General features: G+C 43.2%; 1 non-coding gene across 1 annotated transcript; it reads right to left on the reverse strand.

Annotated features, from left to right (window-relative positions):
- Positions 1-212: 212 nt before the first annotated feature.
- On the reverse strand, positions 213-285 carry TRNAG-CCC (transfer RNA glycine (anticodon CCC)). The gene has a single exon. It is a non-coding gene; the product is annotated as a tRNA-Gly (tRNA).
- Between the last annotated feature and the right edge of the window lie 5,715 nt (positions 286-6,000).

A 6,000-nucleotide genomic window follows, 5' to 3' on the forward strand; every position in this document is an offset into this window, starting at 1 on the left:
AGGCCTGGCCTGCTGCCGTTCATGGGGTCACAAAGAGTCAGACATGACTGAGCAACTGAACTGAACTGACAGCTGATTAACAATGTTGTGATAGTTTCAGGTGTACAGCAGAGTCACTCAGCCATTTAAAAAAATATTTATTTGACTGCGCTGGGTCCTAGTTGTAATTCCACATGGAATCTTTGCTCTTTGTTGTCCCACGCAGCATCTAGTTCCCTGGCCAGGGATCGAACCTGGGCCCCCTGCATTGGGAGTGGAGAGTTTTAGCCACTGGACCACCAGGGAAGTCCCTAAAATCTATTTTAGAATAACTTTTACACACTAGGGATAATGGGGAAATTCGGCCCTGTTCAGCCCATCAGGAAGTCTCTAATGAACAAGAGATTGGGTGGGTGCCTTGTAGCACCCAAGTTTCCCAGGAGAATTTAAGCAGCAGAGAGGAGATAAAGATCAGTATAGTTAAAGCTGTCATTAACATCTTTTCCCATCATCATGTTTTCCATTCAGTTTGCCATATTGGCATTTTAATTTTCCAAAGCCTTGCGAACCCATTTCCTGTTAATATTTTCTCTTGGCATGTTGAAATCATTCTGTACTCTGAAAAAAAAAAAAAAAAAGGTAATTGTGCTTTTATATGTTATCTTTAGGAGCAAAGTTGACACATGCAGGCTTCATTCAGATTGAAGTGTCTGAGGTCCCGTCTGTGAACCTGTGTTATGGGCAGTTTGGAACCAGTTGTATAGCTTGGTCTCAAGGCCAAAATGAGACTGAATTGTGAAGGAGGTGATGTCTGGTTTGAGCCATTTCCTGTTTCTTGTCTTCAGTGATTAAGTTGGCCTGTCTGAACAGCCCATTCTGACCTACTCCCCATGTCGTACTCTACACAGCAGCCTTATCTTTCCTTTTCTGTTCGTCACAACCTACCTGTCCTGAGAACTATGCTTTCAGAGCTCTGCCCAATCCCCCCTTCCCTGAGTTCAGTATGTACTTTGAGTACATATTGAATTGATAATTCCAATTTTCACATTGTTATTGGAAACCATATTAATAAGTTATTAATAATATAGTTTTAGTTATAATAAAAATAATAAATAAATAAAATAATAAAGTTTTAGTTATTCCCATGCACAGTATGAAAAAAAAAACTTTGGAGAAAAGAGAGATGGTTTTGAAATAAGGCATATCTGAGTCTGAACCAATTATGAGCTGTGCAGCCATGGGCAAATTAACTCTTAGATTGGTCTAGCTGTGAGATAATCATGAGGACCCTACTTTGAGAGGGTGGTACCTGCCTTTAATAAAGGAATGTAGCAATAACACCCCACTCCAGTACTCTTGCCTGGAAAATCCCATGGACGGAGGAGCCTGGTGGGCTGCAGTCCATGGGGTCGCGAAGAGTCAGACACGACTGAGCGACTTCCCTTTCACTTTTCACTTTCATGCATCGGAGAAGGAAATAGCAACCCGCTCCAGTGTTCTTGCCTGGAGAATCCCAGGGATGGGGGAGCCTGGTGGGCTGCCGTCTATGGGGTCGCACAGAGTTGGACACGACTGAAGTGACTTAGCAGCAGCAGCAGCCAATCTATTGTAAGCAATACAGTAATACCCCCAGTTTCCTTCCTCTCCCAATAATTTTGTCCCTTCTCATGCCCACCCTCTTCTTCTTTGTTTATCACAAATAGATTCAGAATAACAGTTCCCCATCATTGCTTCCTTTCTCCTGCGGGAGATGAAAGTGTCACAATGGACCAGTTCTGCATAGGCTGTTTTAGTTGCGTGCCTGTGGCAGATAACTGCAAGGGTAAGTTTGTCAGATGGTTACTAAGCATCTCCCCAAAGCTAACAGAGGGACCTCTGAGCTATCTCCCATCCCCTCCTCTTTGGCACCCAACAGGACGTTTGCTGCCACCTGCAAGGACTCTTTCTGTGTCTGAGAGACCATTCTCTGACCAGACCCAGCAGTTGGGGACAACACTCATTGTTACAAGGTGTCCTGCTACCTTGGGCTGCCATCTGCCTTCTGGGCTGTCACTCATCTATTCTTTCCAGCCTTTGGAATCTCGTTGGAAGCCTCTCCTTTAATCACGTGATGGCAATAGATCAGCTAGCAAACTGGTCACATGTTCACGAGGTCTTCTCTGCCTTCTCCCCTTTAGATTTTAGGCACCACTTTATCCTTCTTAAGTTACACTCAACTCTTCTGTTCCACTTTGTTGGCAGTCACCTTTCCCTCCTATCTCAGTGGGCTGTGGTTCAGCCTCTGCAGGGGTAGGAGCACCAGCTTTGAAATTAGATCTGGTTCATATATGTGTTGACACGTACTGGAAGCCTCAGTTTACCTGTCTGTAAAGTGGAAACAGTAATACCAATGTCATAGAACTACCATGCAGGTTAAATGCTCTGCTGTCTAGAAAGTGTACAGTCTGGTGCATGGAATGGAGAAGGTGTTTGATACCTGGTGGTTGTGTAATTATTATTTAATTATTAGGCAGTTATCATTTGTTCAGTTGCAGGTAGGTAGTCATCATGTTTGGTTCTCTTAGGAAGTCTTCCCAGGGACACTTAAGATTTTGCCCAGTCTGGATGTGGGTGTTCTTTCCTCCCTTACAACAGGAAAGCGACCTTACGTAGTGTTTCTGTTATTTTCTTTATACTCACAGATTCTTGGGAGGATAGGATCATCAAAATACCGTCTGATGGTCATGTTAAGTACCTTAGTTTGAGGCAGGTTATCATTTAAGAACAGTTTGCATCTTCTTTGGCTGCGTATGTCCTAAGAGGCTCCCTGAGAATGCAACACGATGTCCAGACGTCTGTGGGCAGAATTCCAGAGCTTCTGAAAGATGAGCCTGTCCTGTGGCTGATGAACAAGGTATGAAGACACTAAATCCCCCTGAGCGAGTCTAGCAGGGCCTTGCCCCTGACTGGCCTTTCTGGAAAGATGGGATGAGTTCGCTCAGAAAAAAAGGGATTGGGGGTGTTTTCAAGGAAGAGTCTTCCTTGTCAGAAATTAGACAGTGAGAGATCTGGGGTTTTCTGTTGATTTTCCCAGTTGTTCTCACAGCCCAAGACACATGGTTTGGCCATGATGTCATCTGACATGGATAGACATGCCACAGCCAGAAGCTGTCAAGCAGGTCCTGGGTTATGATGGAGGGTGGGAGGGATGTGCAGTTTGAAGGCTACGTGAGTAATGTTTTCCAGTAGGGTATTATCACCCGTCCCATCACTGATGGAGGGGATAGAATTGAACTCCTTAAAATACTCAAAACCAGCTTTTCTGTATCGTCCCCAAAGACCCTGATTTTCCAAGTTAAAATCCTGTATTTAGCAGTCTTGTCTTTTGTCATGCTAGGAAGTATTTTCAGATCATCCAGTTGAATGTAGATGATGAATTTCAGTCATTTGTCTATTAATTCATTCAATCAATGGATCGTTCAGTCATTTGGTCTGTGGTTCAGTTGGTCATTTGGTCTCATTCCATTGGTCCATTGATTTTTCAGTCTTTCAGTCATTCAACAAACAGCCACTGCAGAACTCTGTATCAAGAGCTCTGTGGGTGTGGGGCATCCCACAGTGATTAAAAAAAAAATTAACAGGATCTTCTGCTGGGAAAGGCAGACGTTAAACAAGAAATTAAAGCCAAAGGTGATGAATGAGGAGCACTGTGATAGGAAAAGCAAGGGCCCTGAGGGAAAGGATGACCAGTTTGGCTGGATATTACAGTTCTCTGTCATCTAAAACATCAGATTCCCGTGACTTAACTTCCAGGGTATCTAAATAAATAACTCCACACAGCCCTCCACTAGAAAGAATTAGAGCTCACATTTGTGAAGCCTTTGATATGTGGTCAGGCCCTGAACTAAGATGAACTAAGATGAACAAAGATGGTCATAGTTAATCCTCGCAATAACTATAGGTTAGGGACTCTTAAGTATCCCCATTTCACAGATGAAGAAGCTGAGGCTCAAAGAGCATTAGCAACTTGTCTGTAGTTGCAAAGAGTGAAGTGGCAGAGCCAGGATTGAACCTTGTTCTCTCTGCTTCCAGAGCACGTGGTGCTAACCACAGATGCTTTTTTCCTACTCGTGCCCAGTAACTGGGAATCCTGTAACAAAGGGAGAGAACCCAGGGCAAAGAGAACCTCAAAGAGAACCCAAGGCAAAGAGGACCCTTCCTAGCTTACTTCTAAAGAGCCAAGTGCTCTGCAGTGAGGCTAGCAGCCCATGGAAATAAGAGCAAGGACTTGGGGTGACAAGTCAGAGAACATCTTGGGGTGAGCTGTGTTCCTGCATCCCAGAGAACCTGAGAAGTCTTTACAGGAAGCTGTTTGTAACAGCAGAAAGACCTTAGGCAATCCAGCCCAGAAATAAATCAATCTTATGCTCACGCATGCATTTTAAATGTAGCTAGAGTAATACAAACTGAATCAAGAACCTACTGCCCACATGACATCTTTATTTGGTTGTAAAACACTCTATTACACACACTTGTTTGTTTTTTCGATGATCAGAAAAAGAAAGTCAGTCAGTCATTTCTGCAGAAATAAGTCCTATGTTTCAAAAGAAAATAGTTTTCTTAGAGAACACAGCCTTCTTTCTATTTTTTCCCCATTCCTATGTCCCCTCCTCCCATTCAGTAATATGTATCTCCTGTCCAGATGTTAGATGACTTTGAACTAATTTGGAAGTCTTCGTGCTTAATTTAGAAGTGATTCACATACACACTGAGTAGTATCTGAGTTTGGCCAGAGATAGAGATAGTTGTGGTGATGTGATTCAGGCTTGCCAGTGAGAGGTCAGCCTTCTATCACTTGAGATGTGACTGAATCACTATGGTGACTCAGCTTGAGTCTCTACAACTGTGAACATAATGGTGAGCCTGCTCAGCAGCTTCTTTTAGTGTCCGCCACGTGGTATGAGTTGATTCTCTGCTAATGGGCACATGTTCTCAATGGAGATGTGAGTGGGTCATGTTTCCTCATCTCTCTCTGTCCATTTGGCTTGGTATCTGCAGGTACCACAGGCTTCGTTCATCCATCATTCCTTCCCCAAAGAGATTCTTTTACCTGATGTCTTACTATCCTTAAAGACTGTGTGTGCTCAGTCATGTCCAACTCTTTGAGACCCCATGGACTGTAGCCTGCCAGGCTCCTGTGACCGTGGGATTTTCCAGGCAAGAATGCCGGAGTGGATTGCCATATCATTCTGCACGGGATCTTCCCAGCTCAGGGGTCAAACCTGTGTCTCCTGCATTGGCAGACAGATTCTTTACACAGAACTACCGGGGAAGCCACATCATTAGAAACCGCTTCACCATTAAAGAGGAATAAATTAGGAGTTGGGGATTAACAGGTACACACTATTGTATATGAAACAGATAAAGACCTTTGGTATAGCACAGAACTATATGTAGTATCTTGTAATAGCCTATAATGGAGAAGAATCTGAAAAAGAATATATGTATATAAATGGCCACCCACTCCAGTATTCTTGTCTGGGAAATCCCATGGACGAAGGAGCCTATAGTCCACGGGGTCACAAGAGTCAGACACAATTTAGAAACTAAACAACAAATATATATACACACACACACATATTCACACACATATATACATACACACACATGTTTATAGGTATATACACACACATATATAACTGAATCACTTTGCTATACCACTGAAACTAACACATAAATCAGCTAAACTTTAAAAAAAAAAAAAAAGACAATTCCTTCCTTTCCAGAGTCGCAAACAGTGAGCATCAGAATCCAACTAGTCGGCCTGAACGCCATCTAACTACAATGGTACTGTCTCTGCTAGCGCAGTATTATGACTGTTACCACCATCTGCACTCCTGTTAGTACCAGCAGGTAATACAGTGTAACACTTACGAGTTACAGCCGCTGGTTGAATTCTTTATATGCTGTGTCTCTATTCATCCTTGTACCATTCACATTCAGAGGGTGCTATTTGGATCCCCCCTCTTCTACTGAAGAAGC

This window comes from Bubalus kerabau, chromosome 20 (assembly GCF_029407905.1).
Source record: "Bubalus kerabau isolate K-KA32 ecotype Philippines breed swamp buffalo chromosome 20, PCC_UOA_SB_1v2, whole genome shotgun sequence".
Taxonomy (NCBI): Eukaryota; Metazoa; Chordata; class Mammalia; order Artiodactyla; family Bovidae; genus Bubalus; species Bubalus kerabau.